Source organism: Sus scrofa, chromosome 4 (assembly GCF_054392235.1).
Source record: "Sus scrofa isolate SSC_HxYL_T2T_F1_AM1 chromosome 4, Sscrofa_HxYL_maternal_Yorkshire_Landrace_v2.0, whole genome shotgun sequence".
NCBI lineage: Eukaryota > Metazoa > Chordata > Mammalia > Artiodactyla > Suidae > Sus > Sus scrofa.
The window spans coordinates 4,000,299-4,021,965 of record NC_139386.1 but is presented as its reverse complement, the minus strand read 5'-3'; the positions used below and the strand labels follow the sequence as shown (position 1 = coordinate 4,021,965).

Here is a 21,667-nt window from a genome sequence, read left to right as displayed (position 1 = left end):
TATTCCCAAGATTGTTGCCTCCAGCATCCTTCCCCCACAGGAGCCACAGTCACCTCCTATTTTCCCAGGAGATCCTCTAAGAACTCAGGTGGTCTGTCCCAGACTCCTGTGGAGTCTCTGCTTTGCCCTGGGGCCCAGTGCACATGAAATCCGTAGGTGGCAGGTCCCCCATTCCTGCAGGCACAGAGCTGGAGAATGCTAGGAATAGCTACATGATAAATGGGTGTGTAGAGAGGAAAGCTGATCTGTCCGAAGTGAGTGTAAGCTGTACCTACCAAAAGTCGGAAAGAATGCAGTGCCTCGCGGGCAGCATGGGTGACAGTTTTTTGGGACCGTGGGACTGGCCTTCCTGAGCACCGCGGTTTTCTTTCCTTGCATTCTTTACCCTTAGGACTTCAGGGCCCTCAGTAGCCTCTGGTTGGGGCAGTGCCTCTGCAAAAACCAGGTTGCCCAAGGAAAAGGGTGTAGGCGGCCTGTGGGCCAAAATGCTACGTAACACTGGAGAAGCACAATGAGGGACTTGGAGGATCAGCCACTTTAACCTCGTCCATGGAAAGGCACAGGTGAGAGAGACAGGACAGGGATCAGCAGTCAGCTAAGGATGGCCTGGTTTTAAGAAAGCAGTGGTGGCAAGTCCAGAGTAACGTGGCTGGAGAGGCAGAGGTCTCTTCCATCACCGACTCCTTAACACTTAAACTATATAGCATATGGCACCCTATTCGGTATCTTTTAACAACCTGTAATGGAAAAGAATCTGAAGCTGTACAGCCAAAACAACCAACACATTGTTGTAAGCCATGGTTTAATACAAGAGATTATTAGGGTAGGGAATAGTGTGTTCACGAGAAGGACTGAGGTGTCCAGTCAGAGGACAGAAGAACCTGCCTGCTCGTGGGTCCTTGACTCCTGCCAATGGTGAATGTCCCCAAGATAAAGTCAACATGCTGGATCCAGAGCCAGCATGGATCTCCCAAATTACCAGTGGGGGTACATCCAAGGAGTTGGGAAATTTGAGGAGGTTGAGCTGGAATCTTTACAGAGATGGTGTTGAATTTAGGGCTGGCACTAACCAAAGCATGGCAGTCAGGGCTCAGAGCGTGAAGAGCGGCTTGGAGGTACTTACTTCAAAACTCTGAGAAAGTCTCATCTATACCCATGGCTCGCTTGTCTTTGGACCTCACTCTGCCCCCTTGGCCTGAATATTGATCCTGCTCTTCCATGACCAGGGGAGTTTCTGGGCCTACAGACTAGTTGCCACTTTCAGACACAAGTTGCTCTGCTCAAGGCAGCAAGACAAAGCTGACATCCAAGCATCTCCCAGAACCAATGGCCGCTCCGAAAGGGTCTATGTCCACAGAGAACCTTCCCCCAGAAGGTACCAATACCTAGGACCAAGCTGGCTATTATCCCACCCATGCCCAGTGATGTCCATGAGTGCAAAGTGGCAATTAGAAACGGACCTCAGCACTTGGTGAGGCTTTCTGGAAGAAACTTGATGCCCTAAAACAGGCTGTGCTCCCCCAGACCCCCTAAAAACGAGTGTAGAGGGGGGCATCCTATTAGATGCTGACGTATCAGCTGGGTGTCTTATCTCCTCTTTGGACTGGGATATGCGGTTCCTGTTAAGAGCCAGATTGGATGTGAGGCTGGCGGCACCTCATCCGGCTCCAGTGGGGGCTGGATCCAGGGTCACCTGAGGCTGGAGACTTGTGTTAAGTGTGTAAGGCCAAGGAGAAAGCTCACTGGTCCTGAGGACATGGGCGTAGAGCCAAGGTTATATGTACGCATGCAGGTGGGGAGACCGGAAGGCAATATAAAAATCTAGAAATGTAGGAGTTCCCGTTGTGGCTCAGTGGTGAACGAATCCGACGAGGAACCATGAGGTTTCGGGTTCGATCCCTGGCCTTGCTCAGTGGGTTAAGGATCTGGCATTGTCGTGAGCTGTGGTGTGGGTTGCAGATGCGGCTCGGATCCTGTGTTGCTGTGGCTCTGGTGTAGGCCAGTGGCAACAGCTCCAATTTGACCCCTAGCCTGGGAACCTCCATATGCCGCGGGAGCAGCCCAAGAAATGGCAGAAAGACCAAAAAAAAAAACCTAGAAATGTATAGTCTCTGATCCTAGGATGTTGGGTTTTGTGTTCCTTTATAGAAAAATCCTTTTCTATATCAGATCCCTCCTGGGCACTTAGAGTGAATTTTTCATCTTAAGTTGTATAGGCTCTCCCTCCTCCCTTTCCTGGCTCTCATGAGTCTGGCCATGACTCACTCATTCCCTCCTCTGCTGCCATCCACACAGCGTGCCTTTGACCTTCATCAGCTGCTTGAGGATGTCTGAGTGTGAGACAAGTGTGGGCAGGAAGGCCTGTCCGTATCTAGATGCAGACTGGCTACTTTGACTTCATGGACTCGGGAGGCTGGGTACCAGCTTGTGCCCTGAGTGAATGAGTACTTGTGCTCTTGCTCTGAAAGTCGAATGTTCTCAGGGTGATCGTGATTAAACTTCCTTCAAAAGATGAAGACTGGAGTTATGGAAATAGGGGCTGAGAAGGTGGGCCTGGAATTTCTCCCCTTTCCTCATGGACATTTAGCTTCCACTGGGTCATAAAAGCCACAGATCTGTTATAGACTTAGAATTTGAGCTGTGTGGGCAGGAGAGCACTTGAGGTTCCGGCTGCCAAAAGCCAAGTGGACTCTCCCTCCTTAGTCTTTCCCTGGCATTGCGGACTCCCCCCCCTGCCCCGGAGAATGGGCGTGTTGGACACAGGCCTTATGACGCCCATGACACCAGCTGGCAGGTGCCTCAGCTGAGGTTTTCCTTGCCGCGCTGGACCTCTGGCATAACCTGTGGAGTTTCTATTCTGGCACTGTAATGGGAGGGTCACCCAGGTCCTTGTCCACTGCCAGGTGCAGCCAGTCCTACAGGCTCTAGGGCACCTTGCAGTGTGCATGAGGAGGTCACAGCCCCCCACTCCTACCTGCATGGAGTGTTCCGTGCGTACAGTCAGGACAGCAGGCGCTGCAGCTGAGCACAGGCGATGCATTAATGATGCCCCTTGAAATGATGCATTTTTCTTAGCTTCTTGGACTTCTGAGTTATAGAACTTGCCCTATGGAGCAGCCTCTGAGCTTCTGCTCCTGGCTTCATTTTCAAAAGCTATTAATGTTGACTAGAATGTTTTATTCATGTGAGTCCCGTGTTTCTTTGCAAGATTCAGGAAATGATTTGTTCTCACCTTGGTCCTCTTCCATCATATAATAAAAGGGACAGGATGGGGGGACAGGAATCGAGTTTAACAAGGTCTAGTTTCCCAGAAGAAGGGACCCGGGTGGGTCGTCCGTTGGTTATGTGCTCTGATGGGGTGAATTTTGTTAATTTCTTAGGCCCGGAGCAGTTGAGGATGGAGCTTGGGGATCCATGACTACAGAAGTCTGCTCAGTAGCAGGTGTTTCCATTTCCCTGACAGTCACTATGGCCAGTTGCAGCCTCCTAAGTGGTCCAGAGAAGGCAGCCAGGCCTGACTTGAGATCTCCATGCTAAGCAGCCAGATCAGGGACAGGTGAGCTGAACAGAACTGTAAGCAGCAGCAGGACTGAAGTGCAGAGACATCAACAAGGTGTTTTCAGTCAGTCTTGTACAAACCCAGGCTCATGGGAACTGCAGGCCCCCAGCACAGTCCATAGAATGTTTTCTCTGCAACTGAGACCCTTGAGAGTGAGGGAGAGTCTCCCTAAAGAGGTCACCGCAGAGTCTGAAAGCAGCCATACTACTGTCCCTAGACAGATGATCGGATGTTTGTCCACTGCGGCTGCTTTAAGAGTGGACTGTTGAATCCGGCACTTTCTTTTTGGGGCTGACTCAGGCTGACGTGCCCCAGGGCTTGTGTGGGGCCAGCTCTCCCTGATCTTTTCTGACCATGTAGGGACTGGGATGAGGGAACACAGAAGCTTGGAGAAGGAAGCTCTCGGGGGGATGGGATGAATGAGGTACAGCTGTCTAAGCTGAAATGTGCACCACCTGCTCACCATTGGGCATGAGTGGCAGAGGGGTAGCACTTGGCAACCTTTGCTGAATCGGAACATTTTGGACTAAGTCCTCATATGCACAGAAAGACACAGAAGTGGTGCCTGCCCGCTGTCCAGGACAGGTTTGTGCAGACATGAGCCTCCAGTGCTGGGATTTCCTCCGTATAAAGTCTGGGAAAGACCCTCCTCCTCAGGTCTGGCTTGGCTGAGACTTGCTTGGGAAAACAGCTTGGACTCGACTTGCCATGATGCTGCTGCTCCAAGCTGCAGGTTCAGCTCAGGGTGGGGCTTGGTGTCCACCTCCTGCAGTACGGGGCCCCAGGCACGTGAGAGGGCAAAGGAAGCCACCCTTGGAGAGTTCCTGGGTCCCCAACGAGGTGAAGACATTGTAGATGTTTTCTTTATAGTTGATTTAATTTCTATCCACTTCATAGCAAAGTGACCAGTCATACATATATATACATTTTTCATATTTTCCATCATGGTCTATCCCAGGAGACTGGACAGAGTTCCCCGTGCTGTACAGTAGGGCCTCATCATCCATTCTAAATGGAAGAGTTGGCATCTACTGACCCCAAACTCCCCATCCATCCCACTCCCTCACTGCTCCCCCTTGGCAACCACAGATCTTTTCTCTGTGAGTCTGTTAAGTTCATTTGTGCCCTGTTTTGGATTCCGCATATGTGATACTGTATGGTATCTGTCCTTTCTTAGTGTGATCTCTTGACTGTATCCATGTTGCTGCTAATGGCATTATTTTTGTTTTTATGGCTGAGTAGTATTACATTGTATGTAGTACCACATCTTAATTGGTTCATCTGTGAATGGATACTTCAGTTTCCATGTCTTGGCTATTGTGAATAGTGCTGCAGTGAACATACAGATGCATGTATCTTTTTGAGTTATAGTTTTGTCTGGACATATGCCCAGGACTGGGACTGCTGAATCATGTGGTAGCTCTGTACTTCGGTTCTTGAGGAACTCGTGTACTGTTCTCCACGGTGGCTGTACCAATTTATTCCCCCCAGCGGTGTAGGGGGCGGTTCTTTTCTCCATCCCTCTCCAGCAATTATGTAGAGGCTTATTAACGGTAGCCATTCGAACCAGTGTTCAGTGATCCCTCATTGTAGTTTTGATTTGCCATGAATGCATTTTCTGTTCTGTCATGATGCTCTTATGCAGCCACGTTGATAGAGTATTAAAGCCTGCTCTGACTTGTGGCCAGTTTGAGCCTGTCACCACAGTTGTGCTGTGTAAGAGATGCAACCTGGCGGGGGGGGGGGGGGGGCAACTGGTGGAAGTCGCCACATAGCCTGTGAAAGATTCTGGCCATGTGATTGGTGTTGACTCGTGCACTGACTAGATAGAGGTTAGGACCTGGTCAACATCCATCCTTATCCTCTAGGTGCCCAAGGGTAGGACTCAATTTCTGCGAGGATTCCACCCACGCCTGGCACATTGGAGATGCTCAGAAAATGGTGGCGAGTGAATTCCTCGGTCTGCCCTCAAGTCCTGATCCGAGTTGCATTTAAAAGATTCTCTTCCTGGAAATGTGAACGAAAAGAGCATTCGGTGCCGTAATCCTCAAAGTTCTGAGTAAACATTTATCTGGCTATAGAGTTTTGCAGAAACCTAAGGGGTTTCTCTCCTTTGCTATAACATGAGTAAAGTGTCCAACTTCAACATTTTGCTGAGATGAGAAGGGGGAAACCCTCTTAATCTTGCTGAGGCTGAATTCTTCATCATCTAAAAGCAGACCCGAAGGGGGAAAATGCTTTGTCACCTGTAAGAATCCAAAATGATACAAATAGACGGCAATGAAAATGTCTGGTCAAGGGGGTGGACGAAGAAAGGACGGATGGGATTTTGGCCCCTTTGGGTTCCCGTAGGGTGCTACAGCACAGGCGTGGTGTCCCATTAACTGGGTCTGAAAGTCTGGTCCGCCTCTGTGTGACTCGAGATAATTCTCTAAACTTTGAAGTCTGCGTTTCATCAGTAAAGTGGTAGTGATGGGAACTGGCTTGATCTTGCAGGATTACCATAAAGATTCAATGAGAAAGTAATGCATATGTTAGAGACTGAATATCTGTCTCCTTACCCCCTAAACTCAGTGTTGAAGCCCTAACCTCCAAGGTGATGTTGTCTGGGGGTGGGGCCTTTGGGAGGTGACTAGGTTTAGGTGAGGTCCTGGGGGCGGGGCCTCATGATGGGACAGTGTCAGAAGAGGGTACGGCGAGGGTATGCTCTTGTTAGAACCTGACCATGCTGGCATCCTGACCTCAGATGCAAGGAATTCCTCTTAATCCGTGAGGCTGTGGCACTTGTACGGTATGTGGACTGGCTTAAATAGCATGCCACGTGCTTAGATCCACTCAGGCACACACCATAACCCCTCCATCGAGGCGATGGTAATGGGGGAATGTGTTGGTTTGGTCTCCTTGGGTTCTGATGGTTGGTTGTGGTGACCAAGCAAGGGCTCATCAAAGCAGGCTTTGCAGAAAGAAGTGTTTTGAGGCTGAGGAATGTATTCTTTGCATTTGCTTCTCATTTAACCATTTCATAGGTTAGCAGTTTAAAATTTTGTGACTTAGGAGGGTCTGTTTTGATAACCCCAGCCTGATCCTCCAGCATGCTAAATGGAGTTGATGGTTCAGAAGCAGCCTGTCTGCACCCAGAAAATGGAAGCCTATAAATTCAAAGCAGCAATGCTTTGCACTCCTGGGGAAGTTCAGGTGGCCAAGAGCAGGGAGCAAATGCAGACTGCTTACGTGAGAGGGTCTCAGAGGCTGCCTGTCTTTCCCTTGATCGCTGTTCTTTGTGCCTTAAAGTCAAACGGCATTATGATCTGGTTAGGACTGAAACTGGGCACTTGAACACCTAGAGCTTCTGCCACAAAGCCCAGCACCACGTCACAAAGTGCCTTAAAACACCACTCTTCGTTTCAGGTGATGCTCTTATACCATCTGGATCAGGGGAAGAGAGCAAAAGAGCTGAAAACTCATTCAACGGAGGGCACCACTGGCAAGACACCTCTGACCCCCCCAGGTGGCTGAGGGACCCATTGTTGAGCCAGCAGTCCTGTCAGCTCTCATGTTAGTGCACAGAGGGGGGCGAGCCCGAACTCAGAGCAGCGTGGACCTAGTGCATCACACGGCCTTGTCAGTGACCTTCCAGGGAATCTGAGTGCTGTGACCCCTTCCAGCTAGAGTCTGGGTGTGCAAGAAACCATTCCCATGGTGGCAGCATCCTATAGATGCAGAAAGGCTTTAGGTCCAGCAGAGCCTAGTTCTAACCTCAGCACTTCCGCATCGTAGATGAAACAGGGAGATTGCGTTCCTTCCTTGAATCTGTTTCCTGCCCAGTGGGAGGATCAGTACTGCATCAGTACTGATCACTTAGTACCCTTAAGGAGTAAATGAGTTGATGGTGCAAAAACCAGCTTGTGGAGTGTGGCACACGCGGATGTGTGAGGGTCCTTATCTCTTACCTGGCTCTATGCCATATAGGTAAGTTCTACATAAAAAGTACACCTTTGGGGAACTTAAATTTTAAACACCTTTATACGTTGTCGAAAGGAACACATCATGTGTGTAGGGATGGAATATCCAGCTGCTGACTCCTTTTTGAGACAGCTGATCACCCAGTAGCAGTTGTCTGCGAGCAGAGCACAGGCTCAAAATCAGAAGACCTGGTTCTACTTGTTGCAAGAGGATGTGACCTGGGGGGGTGGCACACACCAGTCAGGTCCCTCAGAAATGGCCAGTCTGAGGGGTGCCTTCATGTTGGGTCTCTTGGTATCAATTTTGAATACTCGCATACTGAGTTTTGGACAAACTATGGAGACTACGCGAAGGAACTGTTGTATACAGGGGAAGACCACCAACTGCAGGTTACCCTCCCAGGTGAGGGCTGCTTGCCCAGAGCATGGTGGCAGTACAGAAAAGGACCAGGTCACTGCCTTGACCGGCTGTGCTGTCACTCTCCAGCCCAAGGTAGGCACCCAGGTTTCTAGAATTCAGTACACAGCAGAGTATAATCCAGGCTGAATTCATTATTAGTGTTCAATATTTTTCTTCATGTTTAATAAAACTTGAACACTTTCATGGTCCCTTAAAGAAACTGGTCCTAGATGCTGTGACTTTGGTGCCCGCTGGATGTGTCAGCTCAGTGCCCGACAGGCCAGGCTGATGAATGACTGTCCCCTCAGCTCTCAGAGATGGTTTTAGACTCCTTGGTAACTTTTTCTCTATTCAGATAAATAAATACCAACTTGAACTGAAATGGCTAACTTGCCTGCAGCGGCGTTGGCTGTTCTGGGTCCGTGATGGAGTATCTGCCTTCTGTCCCCACCTGTTTGTCTCTGCTGATTGGTTCCGTTTCCTGTGAACCAATCACCATAGTCCTGAACTTCACACACTGGCACCAGGGCCTCATAAACGGATGAGGTGCTTCCGTTTGAAGCTGAGGAGGAAGAAGTGACAGGCCAGGAGGAGGAGGGGGGGAGGCATCTTTTTAAACGTCACTTCTGGCTCAGGTGTCCCTGAAACAGGCCGGGGTGGCAGCTTCTGAACCCCCACGGACTTCCATTTGTGTCCACTCTGGCTCTGCCAGGAGTGTCACCACTAGTTGGAAGTGATAGGGAGAGGAAAGGGTGAGAATGGAAAACAGGCAAAAGGCAACAATGACTTGCTTGGGGTCAACCTAGAGAGGCGGGCAGGGCTCGACCCAGAACTCAGGCCTCCTGATGCCCAGTCTGATGCCCTTCTAGTTAGGAGATGCCTTTCAGGCTGAGAGTCCGGACAAGGCTGGACCAGCAAGGGTGAATGTGCAGAGGCAGGGGCACCCCTCAGTGGGGAAGCTTCTCCCTCTGAGGATCCTTGTCTGCCGCGTCCAGCACTGCAGGGCAATGGGAGATGCTGAAAAAGGGACGGTGTGGTGTAACAAAACACACAAGACTTTTTTGTTTTAGAAAGTGGAGGATCAGGAGGCTCTCCATTCCACAGGAAAAGTGCCTAGGTTTTAGTCCACATGACTTTATTAAGGAAGGTGATGGATGTAGGTTAGTGAGCAAAAGCAGGCGTAGGCAATGACAAAGCTATCTCCTAGTGAATAACAAAGGAAACTACTAGCAAGGAAGTTACTGGTGCATACCCCTGGGACAGCTGCTTATAGGATAGCATGGTTAATGCGTAGCTCCCTTGTCTTGTCTTTGAAGGACAGCCTGTACCTTAGAACTCTGCACAGCAGATATGCTTATCTGGCTCTGCCATCACAAGCATTCCTTGGCTTATTGTGACACCAAGTTTGCCTTCTGCAGCATTCAGCAGTTCAGTGGTCTCCAACATCTCCTCTCCACTAAGTCCTAATGGGCTCTGTCCTCTGCATGGTTGGTTCTACCATCTCTTTAGCCCCTTCCCAGTCCTATACTCTGCCCCCTTGGCTGGCAAGGTCTTGCCGGCTGAGCACTCACAGCACTTTATCCAACCTCTCCAAGAGCCACGAGCAGGTTCTCGGTCCATCAGTTGCTGGGTACCTGCATTTATCACAAGGTGGGTATTGGGTATAGAGTGTTCTTGGCAAACCTCAAAGCAGCTAGAGGGACAGCCACACAAGGCACTCAGTTAATGTGTCCTTGGAACAGATATTGGAAAGAGTTCTGACTTAAGGGTCAGCCGCAGAGAATCACTTACTACCTGTGTTAGCCTAGAAGAGTTTGAGCCTCAGTTTCCATGTCTTATAATGGGAATAAGGCAGTCTTTACAGGGAATTGTTAGGATTGATTAAACCCCTGAATAAGGGAAAGAACCCAGACTACCTGGTTTATAGAATGGCAATCCTCTGAAGGAAAGGGGGAGGTATTTAGAGGAGGAAATGGCATTTTTATTTAATTCAGTCTAACAAGTCAAATACTAGCCATGGTACATTAAAACCATTCTAATTCTATTTTGGAGACCATGGGGTCCGGGGGAGGAACTGAACTTCATTCTTTTCCACCTTTAAATAACACCTGTCATGTGGTAATGCAAGCTTTTCTCCCCCCACCCCCAGGAAGGATGAATTCTCATGAGTTCAGGACACACAGTGTTGGAAGGGTTTGCATCATCATCAAGCTTCCTCTAACATCAGACGTCTTAAGTGGATCACACAGGCGGCCCCTCTTTATTATGCTCAGCCATGTGATGAAATCACTAGAGCTCCTTTGCCTATAATGGAGTGTTTCAGGTTGGGGACAGAGTGAGGGATGCAGGCGGCGCTCTCTTCTGGAATCATCCTGCGCTCTGCTGCAGAGCTTCCGTTAAGAGGATGCCTGATTTTTCTTCCCCCTAGGTTTGCCAAATAGAAGATCAGAATCTTTCATTCTCACTGAAGTCGCTGATGCCAGCGTCACAGTTCCGTCCAACAGATATTTAAGGAGCTCCTACTCTGGGAGAGACTGAGATAGATGCTCCAGGGCACTTGGCAGTGGATCGTGACAGTAGGTGGCAGTGTGCTTGTATTAGATGCAGTTCTCGCAACAGTGTGGCATAGCCGTTTTCAGTAATAGTAACAGCTTGCAAAAGTCAGGGAGGGTGATCCTAAAGATCAAGTACTGAGCTAGCAATATGGGCCTTGGACGTGGAGCCTCAGGTTCCCAACCCTAAGGCCTTTCCTCTGTCCATGTTCTTTTAAGAGCCCACACTTTGATTAGGATTCACTACAGTGCTTTCTGGGAATTCATTTTCACACAATGGGGCCGCTAATCCATTATCCTATGTTGAATTCTCATGTGACAGGTGCTGTGGGTTTGAAGATAAATATATATTGCTCAGGACTCTTAGGCAGTTCGATAGATGGGTCACCTTTATATCAAGGTTCCTTTAGGTATTCTGGTAAATGTTTGGCAATAAAGTTCCCTTGTACAATTAAAGGCATTATGTTCATGAAATGGTATTCATGCACTGAATTTTATCCTGTAGTGACGTTCTAGCCTGTAGGTCTCCTTCAGAACCAAGGAGAGTTCTTGTGGCCGCGAAGAACTATTCTTAGTTCAGGGTCTCATTATCGTCTACACTGGGAGGTATGGGGGACTTGGAGGTCTGTCCCTGCTGATTCTTGATACCACGGGCTTTCTCGATTCTTCGGTTGCCCTCTCCTGATGGGAGCCACACCGAACTAGGGCACACTCGTCGCTCTCCCAGCCTTTAATACACACGTGCCATTTCTAAGTAATGTCCCATGTGTCACGAGGGAGATTTCAGAGGAAACCAGCATAAGGTTCCCAAAACGGGCTCTAAACAACACAGCCACGGTTCAGATCTCAGGTCAGAATGATCCAAGTCTGGGTCTGGAAGCAAGCCTCGGGCTTAAGTGGGAAGGTAGCTTGGGTTCCCACTGAATGCAGGACTACAGAGCATCCTTGGGAATTTTGGAAAGGCACCTCATCTCTGGGGATTTAATTGAATGCTGACCCTCCAGGTGGATGAATTAGGAAATGTCCCACCTTGCTATGGGAGGGATCAGAGGATCTTTGCTCCTGCAAGTATTCTGCCAGGATGTGTGAAATTCACACTGTGTGCCGTGGCTCTGCTTTAATGGGGGGAGAAAGACTGTTAGTGCTGAGTGTGTGGGAGAAGCATGACTTGGCTGCAGAGTCTGTGGTGAAGATGGCTTCCTTGTGGCTTGGGATTTAACCCCTTGGCAATGGTCTCTGGAGAGCGTCCTGCATGCTAGGAGGGGTTGTGAAAGCTATGGGGAAACTTTCCAGTGAGGTAGAGATGCTAGAACTCTGTCTTCGGGAAGCGATCAAACGGCTTGGGCAAGAAGCAGTACTAGGAAGGATCTGCTGCTGTAAGACTGCAAAGCCCGCTTCTGGAGCCCCCAGAAAAGTTTTCAGTTTAGTGAGCTCGTGGACAGCCCTGGCACTGCGTCGTGTGGTCCATTCTCAGAGGAGGGTGGTGTCAGGGGACTCTGGGGTCTGGTGTCCATGAGCCAAAAGCACAGGCCATGGAAAGGCTTATAGAACTGTTGACCAGGTGGCAAGACCACGGTGGCAACCAGGGGCCTTTACTCACAGGAATCCAATGAGCCACAGAGTTCATTAGGGCAAGATGAATAGAGGCAGCTGCCAAAAGGACGGTGTTTAAGTAACACCAGATGGGCAGCCAACAGATAACTGTGTGTATGTGTGTGAAAATACATATGAATGCAAACGTACATGCATTCAGAGAAGGGAGAATGAGCAGAAGGCTAAGAGGAAGTTTTGATCCCTCGATTTTCCAAACACGTCTATTGAGGGAGAAATAAGCTCACCTTCAGAACAGACCTGGCAAAGCCCATCATCTGGGGGAGGCTAAAGTCGGAAGCCACCTCCAGTGATCTTCCGGTTCTTCCTCAAACACCCTGAGCACTTTCTCAAACTGGACGGTAGGAAGAGACATGCTCATTTCTAGGGATTTTGGATATACCTGTGAGCTGACATTCCAAGGGTCCCGAAGCCCCCCTGAGAGAGGACTTCCGGAGGCCAGGTGGTGAATAGAGCTCTATCCCTGCTCTGACCAGGAGCAGCACTGACTGGTCCACCCCCCATCTGTTGGTCATTGCTCCACTTCCCAAGCGCATAATCGGATGGACCCAGGAACTGGCCAAATGCTCAGTGGAATAGGAGCTAGCGCAATGGAAAGCATGGAAAGGGCTTCATCCCTGGCAGTCTCCTGTGGAATGTGGCGTAGGTGGAGGGTACCCTCAAAGATGTTGGGGTCACAGGGCCCGTTGAGCCCCAGACCGACCCCCCTCAAAAGCCCGAGGATCCCTGCATATGATGGTGGGGCCCTCTCAGGAAACACTCACAGGCTACCTAGCCTGTCCCAGGGAGCTGGGAGGGCCTGCACGTTTACGTCTCCCTGGGGTGACTGACTCGTGCTGGAGGTGGAGAACCCTCTCGTTGGCAGGAAGGTGCCACATCGTCTGGGCCTGTTGTGCCTTAGTCATTGGGCAGCAATGTCACCTCTCTGCCCGCCCGATGGGAGAGAGGAGTGGCTGACGCATGCTGAACGCCCTTGATTTGAAGTGAAAGGTTCTGTGGCTCCATTTCAGAGGTGAGGAAACTGAGGTGCAGAAAAGCTAAGAGGAAACTTTCCAGTGAGGTGGAGATGCTGGAACTCTTTTTTTTTTTTTTTTTTTAAAAAAAGTAAGCGACCAAAGGTCCTGTTGCTAGTAAGTTTGGAGTTGAGAATACTTTTCTTGAATACTTTCGTTATCTGGGAAATACCTAATCACTGAAAATATACCTACCTGCAGAGGTAATCTCAACACTGCACCAAATTGGGGACGAGCACCCCAGTATTTGAATCCTTGCTTCCTACGTCCTCTGGGTGATGATGACCTGCCCGGGGCTGTAAGGTCACCCACTGGTCAGTTGCCTGGATTTTCTAGCCTCAGCCTCTCACCTGTGAAAATGGATGGCATTTGGATAGATGAGCTCTGAGGAATCTGCTCTTTCTATATTCTGTGGCCTTTAAATTTGTTCCTTCTCTCTGAAGGAGTTAACAGGGGCCTTTCTAATACTACTTATTTTAATGATTCTCCCGGAAAAATAAGCCTCACTTACCCTACATTCTTTTCGATGCATTGATTCACTGTTTCCTAGAGAGTAGGAGTGAGATGTGAAACAAGTGAGGGACAGTGGCGGGACGCTTAAACACACGTGTGCAAGATGCACACACGCCACAGCAGTCCCCAGAGGTCGGGTCGCGTTGCCGCCTGGCTCCTGCTGGGTTTTACCGCCACCTCCCCCTGTCAGCGGGTGGACTACATGGTAATCCTGGTGCAATTTACAGATGTGGCAGGAGTCTTCAGGTTTAAGAGCTATTTTTAAAATAGTGAGAGAAACAGTACCAGAAACCTAGGAGAGGAGCGCACCCCAAGATGGGAGGGAGGGGGTTTGGAGGAGAGAAGGAGCCTCATCCCCCCCAGATGGGAGGGCGGGGGTTGGGAGGAGAGAAGGAGCCTCATCCCCCCCAGATGGGAGGGCGGGGGTTGGGAGGAGAGAAGGAGCATCATTCCCCCCCCGCCAGATGGGAGGGCGGGGGTTTGGGAGGATAACATCTTCCTGTCCTTCATTCTGAGCTGAGCCTTTTTAGCAGGTACAGACTGTATGTATCATGCACACTGTCTGCTTCCAGAAAGAGTCAGAAGCAGCCTCTTCCTTTTCAGGATGTGCTGAGCCTCGTCTGAGTCAGGCAGTGACCTTCCCTTGAGCTCTGCTATGTGATGCTGAGCAGCAGTGATGAACCTCTGGTCTCACGTGTCTTAGATGAGCTGGATTCCTCCTTTCCTGAGTCCCCTTCCATCCTCCTAACTACCCTCTAACCTTTGGTGCGGTGTCTGGGTGAAAATCATTCTTTGCGCTCCAGCACGGCTCTGTGTCTCACCATGTGTTCCTGTCATCATGCTGACAATGGTTCTTATCACGCTATTCTCCTGAAAATCGGGATCACTTAGGAATTCCAGAATACTTACGAATGTCTGCTTTCAGGTTTTCCTGGTCAATGTGCTGGCATCGTCTTTTACAGGCACACGTAATTTTTATGTGCAATTATCTTAGGTGAAGTTCAGAACCTTTAGCTAATTATCCTGCAACGAAACGTGCTAAAATCCATGAATGATTTCAAAGGGACACTTTGAGTCCACTGAGTACTGAGGAAGGTTTTAGAGTTAACAGCAGGGCTGATCATTCTTTTTTCAAGCATGGGTTGACATGAGGAGGACATGGAGGAAGGGGAGAAGATGAGCTGCGATGCCCTCAGAGGTTCAAAGCAGTTATGTCAACTGGCCTTGTCTTGACTCCACCCATTCAAATGCCGGTGTCTTGGCCAGGAGTCAGGAGACCTGAGTGCGAGCCCTAGTTTGGTCAATCCCTGACCCCACCAGAGTGACCCCCAGGTGCTGGGCCTCTGTTCCCCTCCCTTGTACAGCAAGGAAGCTGGGTTATAAGATTCCTGTGATTGATGGGAAGCTCTGTGTATTCATCAGGTAATTAATGATTTCCTGTGCCTTGAGCACCCTGCCAGAGGTGCTAGCTCCTAAACTAGCAATGCGCATGCATTATTTAATCCCTGTAGCAATTTTGTGAAGAGGTCCTATTTTACAGAAAAGAGAAACTGACAGAATTGGAGCGCTCCGTCCTGGCTCTGCCTCTTGCTGGCTGTGTGGTCTTGAACACGCCTCTTCTGAGCCTCAGACCAGAGCCCAGTGAGTGACGGTCCTGATGGCTTCCACTGGCGTAGGTCCGACGAGTCTGCCAGCCGAGCCTTTGACTCCATCAGTAGAGGGAACTGGCAGGCCGAATTGGGTACCTCTGTGCAAACTGTACACCCTGCATTTGCCCGTGTTTCTGAACCCGGCGCGTCCTGATCCGAACACCTCTTACACGAATGTCCCGTGTGTGGGGTCTGTGTGCTTGCTTGTCCGTCTTCCCCACCACGTTCAAGTGCGTGCTGACAAAGCTCATGGGAATGGGACAACTGCCAGCACATGAGAAATGCAGGCACGCCTGTGTCCCCGGTGTGGGGGAGGGGAACCCCCTTCCAACCTCGTATGTCGTTTAATTCCAAGAACCTGAGACAGTAAAGAGGATGAAGGCACATAGATGTAATAATGCCTTTACACAGACATGAGCTTTCAGAGGAAAAGGAAGACCTGAAAAAGCTGTCAGTCCCCAAACCTTTCACCCCTTTGACGCACAGAACAGTTGCGGGGATGTGAGCAGACAGAGGGCGGCGAATCCCGGCGTGGTGAATGGGGGAGGATGAAGGGAACCCTTATCTTGAGGAGGCCGGCTTGTACGGGCTCACGTTGCGGTTGGCTCCTGTCTCTGGTGATGTTTTCTTCTTGCTGCGGTGCAGCTGCCTTTGTCAGGAAAAGTCTCCTGACCTGCTTTTAAGGCAGAAAGGGGTGGGTCAGTAGCCCTTTCCCCATATCTGGTGTTTCTCAAGTGCCTTCGGCCTAAATGATACGCCAGGGCGGCATATGTTGGGGTAGCATGTTCCATTCCCCTGTCCTAGGCTTTAGGGCGCGGGCAAGCATGCCTGGTCCTCTTCTCTTCACAAGGGTCGCCATCCAGCTTAAATCATTGCCGCTGCTTGTCTTTACCTCCAGTGGTCTCCCCGTCATCTGTTCAGCTGTTCCTCTCCCACAAAACATCGGGGGCTCCCCACCGCTTCCAGGGATGAAGTCCAAACTCCCCAGCGGGCACCGAGGGTTCTCTCAGGCTCAGCACACACCTTCCCCTCCCTGGCCATGCCGCCCTCAAGGGTGGTACTCTCCACCATCCAAACACATCTGCCTCCCTGTTTGGCCATGCCCACGCTCCATTTCGACATCAGCCAACCCTAATAACGGGGGCAGCACGGGGTGTGGGGACAGATTAACCTGGTTCCAGATCTTCTCGTCACGTGCAGCTCCATGGTGATCTTGGACAGACTAACACGTGTGAGCTAAACTTGTAAGTTACAGCCCCTTGGGTGTAGGGGTCAGAATTCACACACTTCCATAGGAAGATCGCCAGGCATGTGATAGAAATGCATGGTGTATGTAGAATCACTGTAACCCAACTCGGTGTCCATCGTGAAGATGGCCCAGCTCTCCTATTACACCTCTCATCTCATCCAGAAAGAAGCTCTTAAAACCTAATAACTTTTCATCAGTTCTTCTCCCAGCTTTCTCGTCTCTCTCGACCTGGTACTTGGCATCCTCGCCTTCTCTACTAGACGGAGCACAGTCCCCCTCTGATTCAATTTTCCATCCTCCAGAGGGCTTGGCAGACGGGAAAGGCTCAATGAACACTTAAGAGATGAACAAATAAATGGATTGCTTTGGCTGATTGCATTACAACTGCGGAATTGTCATTCCACAGGCGTACGTTGAGCCACCACTCTGTTCCACGTTCCATGACAATAATGACTCAGACAACTCAATCAGCAGAGCCCACGCAGACCCAATTACAATCCCACACGTACGAAACAAGACGTCTATGCTCTTTCCGGGTGCTCTGAGAATGAACCCAAAGGGTTTCTTTTTTTTTTCTTTCCCCTAAAGAACTAGTTATCTGAGATTACCTATGTTGTTGGCCTTGCTCTCCAAATATTGCCAAGAAAACCATGTCCAGGACCAAGAAGCTCCAAATAATGGCACGGTGTCATAAGAAAATCTTTGTGATTCTCAGCTGTATCACAAGCCAGTTGATGAAAGTAATCTTTCCTGAACGTAGAACTAACTAGAATTTCACAGGTCAGCATCTGAGAGCTCAAGTTCATGTCTGGTTGTCGAGATGTGAATTCCACAGCTGAAGAGAAGGCCATCCTGTTAAACTCCCCCTGTGTTTTCTTGATGGTAGATTCTGGATCAGCAAACGTTTAATAAACGGATACATGAATCTGTCTCCCCAGCACCCTGCCTCTCCCTCCGCAAAAGTTGTTCCATAAATGCTAATTAAGACTCAGCATTGTTGTTGGGCTGTGGAGGCCCTTCTGACGCCGCGTAACAGAAGGCAGAGTTAGAATCAAAATGGAAAAGATGAGGGTGTGTCCCCACCAGGTGGATGGATCATAGCTTTTGTCGACTGTCTATGGAGCACTGATCAGGTGCAGACTTATTTTCACACCCCTTTAGCTTGATCCTCAGAACGCCTCTCGGGTGAAGCAGTGGTTCTCTTCCCGAATTGTGTGGTAGGAGACTGGCCATAATTAGTGCACTGTTTGAACCAAAAGCTTGTAAGTGGCAAGGTCAGGGGCATGGGTCCAGGTCTTGACTCCAAGGCCAATGCTCTTAGCGTTTTACTAGAACTTTCCGAAAGTATGGGAAGGAAGTTTGTCTCCTGCTTCCTATCAGCAAATCGGATGCAGAGCACCTTGGAAAATCTTGTTTCTTATAAAACCGACTACTCACCAGCCCCACACCTTTCACAGGGCATATTCTCCTAGACACGCCTCCGCATACACCTCTAGCCAGACGAATGAGACTGCTTGTTGTGATACCAGCCACACCTGGGAATTCCTAAAGTTAGCTCTCATGGTATTTTCATATGTCAGCTGATACAAAAAGCCTGTTGTCCCTTTGGCCACCTGCCACACTGTAGTCCCTCCAACCAGGATCCCCTTCTCCAAAGAGCCCATCTTGCTGTGTCCAGAGCTGCATCTTTTCAGACAGCCTGACGTGAGCTCGGCCTGCTCCCTTTGATGCAAAACATCCTGCAGTGCTGTTGGGGTTCAGAACCCACCATCCCCAAAGTATATGTCTCTGGCAGGTTGAGTATTTTGAGAAACAGCAGATGCAAGAAAAACACTGACTTTCCTTTTTCTTAAAAGCAAGGAATGAAAATCCCATGTGAACTGCATCCTACCTGTTCTAGGCTCTTCATTTGACAGATGGGGAAACGGGCAGAGAGGGGAAGGGGCTCGCCTCACGTTTCAGAGAGCACTGGTTGCACAGCCGAGGGTGTGGCCAGAGCTCTTCCGTGTCACTCTGACATATCCCGACCGCCCAAGGTGTGGGTTGGGAGTCTTCTAACCTGGAGATGCCCACGTGCTATCAGGGCCGTTGGCCCAGTCCCTCTCAGTGGACCCCAAATGGGCATGGGTGGTGTTCTGCACACATCCCCTGGCTTCCCCACTCCTGGAGGGTGTCTGTGCTTCCTGAGGCTGCTCGAGCCCACTCAGGGTCGGCAGAGGAGATACACGAGTCTGAGGACCTGGGGCCCAATCTGTTGCCTCGGGTTCTGATGGGCCACAGAAGGACAAGGCCAGTGCTGGAGACAGGAGTCGGGGTGTATGAGCCTTCCTGACTCCTGACGTGACACTAAACACGGCATGTTCTGGGCTTTAATGCCCCATCTCTTAACAGGTGGCGTTCTAATGGGGTCGTCTTTAAGATATCAACAGCTCTATCATGCTCTGATTTGTGGCTTCAGGATAAGGTCTTGGCTTTGCCAATTATGTGTGTGTTGACTCCATTCCTGCTGAATGACAGGAGCGGCTCGAGAAGGAATATTTATTGAACTGTCATTATATACCGGACACCTGCAGGTGTCACCCAGCTCTTCAGTGAAGAACAGGTGGCTTCGGCTCCTGGAAATCCTACAACAGCCGCCAGCTGTCCTCTCCTTCAGGCTTTCCTTGAGCTGCTGAAACCCGCATCGTCCGCCACAGGAGGGCCTCTTCCCTCATCCCGACACCTTTTGTCGTCGTCTTCTTGACACATGGGTCTGATCCCAAGAGGTTAAACACTGCACACGTGCTAACCCTCAGCTCTGTTAACTACGTGCCAATGAACCTGATGAATTTAGCGAAGGTGGTGTGCCACCTGGCGGGCACTGTGCTGAGCTCTGGGGGCTTCACACGTGGCCCCTACCACGACTTGTGACATTTTCTCTGAGGGTGTCAGTTCCCCCTGAGTCGTCAGGCCCTGATGGCAGGAGGCCTTGTCTCTGGAACATGGGCTGCTTTTGGCCGGGTACTGACCGCTGGGGCCAGGTGCTCAGCAGACACACGCCCAGACTTGAGGGATCCACCCCCGTGACATGCTGGGCTGGGGATGAGCCAGCATCTCGGACAGGGTCACAATCTCATGCCTTGTTTGCAGGCTTTCTCTGCCGCCTGGGAACGATAGCTGAGCACACCCACACCCTATAGACCCTGGGTCTCAGCTCTCCTCTCGGCTCTCTGTACCTCATTAGCTCGCCATGCTCAGCGGTGGGTGTGAGACTCACGTCCCTTCCCAGCACGTGGACTCTGTCTGCACAGTAAGCAGCCCATGGTGCCTTGGACCTGACTCCAGCGATGCCTTATAGCCCCAGAGGCCCCCCCACCTAAAGAGCAACATAGGAGCTTTGGACACATAACCAGGAAGCAGATGGATACCTAATGAAGGCCAGCCTCACGCACGGAGAAGTCCAGATCCAAACCATGAGAGGCTTTTTGCCTGTTAAAGTATCAATGGTTGAAGGAGAAAATGAAACACAAAAATCAAAGGAGCTGGGAAAACTCGCTCCCTGCCCCTCTTTTATTGTAATGACTATTTTGGAAAAAGCAATTTGGCAAATACTTCCAGAGACAGAAGTATTCATAGTCTTTGACCCAATAAGTCACTTCTGGGAGCGGAGCCTAAGGATATAATTCCTTGTCTGAGAAAGAAAAGCAACGTCTATGTATGAGTATATTCCCTGAGGCCTTTTTAATGGGGAAAAACTAGAAAGAGCCTTAAATAATCAATAACAGGGAAATGGGTATATAAATTATCGTGTGCACACTCAACTCTTTTGAATCAGTTAAGAAAACTCTAAAGCAGCATGGAAAAACACGATATTCGCAGGAGGGAAAAAAACAGGGTACAGAATATACAGCAGTGGTTTTATCTGTAAAAACTGAAGTATATGAGAATATCCTGAAACTAATACAAAGCTTGTTGGGGTGGGGAGAACATTCTGGGGTGTTCTCTGGTTTTCAAGTATCTAACATGCAGCTCTCTTACTTTACAATGGTAATGCAGTCCTATAATTAAAAAAAAATTAGAAATAGGCATTGAGGGATGGCTGAGGGAGGGGAGAAGAGGAAGTATTCACGTCCTGGAGAAACATCTGGACCTTCTAATGTGTGTCCTTCCCTAGAGGAGATCTGGGATTGGCTACACACATTTTTGTGACCTAAAAACCTGATCTTTCATATCTTTTTTGTGTGCTTGTTAGAACAGCTAAGACAGCTGACTATTCCGAAAGCAGAAAACCCCCGTCTGTATGAGTCTATCTGAAGAGCCTCCACTGACCTACACACCTCCTGCTGGAGGAGACAGCTTCTCAGCCCTTGTACTCATTGGAGACACTCAAGCCCTGAGAGGGCAGGTGACCCGTCCAGGGAGAGGAAGTTAAGGAAGAAGTCCAAGTTCAGTGAGAAAGTTGGGTGCGTGAACTGCATGTAACCTCCCCCTTGACGACTTAACTCATTGCTAAGCGAGTGGCTTAATCTCTCTTCTGGGGTGGTTTCTTTACTAAGCAGAGATGATAGAAGGAATTGCTTCGTTTTTATCTTGGCAACAAAGCGAGGTGGATAATATTGTCATCTGCAGTTTTAGCATCTTTAGTTTACATGCATGTAACACCTCATCATAAACTGAGCGATAGAAACAGGTGTGCTTGTGCATTTACGTTGTGACTCGAGGGGAACTTCTTGCTCCAAGGAAATTGTGTCTTGGAGGTGACGGGGAGTGTTCCAATCTGAAAATGCCTCCGGCTCCAGGTGTGGGTGCTTGGTAAGCTCTGCTCAGGGGTCCCCAACTCTACTCTCCCAAAGGGCTTTGAGCAGCTCCGCCTGGAGCCTGCTGTTCAGAACCTGAGCACCAGAGGTCAGAAACACGCATCCTTCCCCACCCGCAATGCACGACACACATGGGAGGGTGCCCTAACAGGCAGTCGACGTGGCCTTGGTTCACGGCTCTTCCTGGGCAGATGCCGACAGGCTGGATGGCCAGCAGGTGCGGGAGAGGCGTGAACACCACCCACTGCAGTGAGCTGGGGGAAGGGGGGCTCTCGTCCTCCTGCATCCCCCATTGTAGGGGAGGGTGTCTTAGAGGAGGCAGAGCCTGCCCAGGCCTGCTTGTCGGCTCCAGGAGATGATGCC

General features: G+C 49.9%; 2 long non-coding RNA genes across 6 annotated transcripts in view; both read left to right on the top strand.

Annotated features, from left to right (window-relative positions):
- LOC102165464 (uncharacterized) overlaps positions 1-21,667 on the top strand; it is a 186,482-nt gene that overhangs the window by 94,417 nt on the left and 70,398 nt on the right. The gene's annotated exons all lie outside the window — the stretch shown is intronic.
- On the top strand, positions 5,499-10,947 carry LOC146403649 (uncharacterized). Its single transcript, XR_014843327.1, has 2 exons — positions 5,499-9,571; positions 10,071-10,947. It is a non-coding gene; the product is annotated as an uncharacterized LOC146403649 (long non-coding RNA).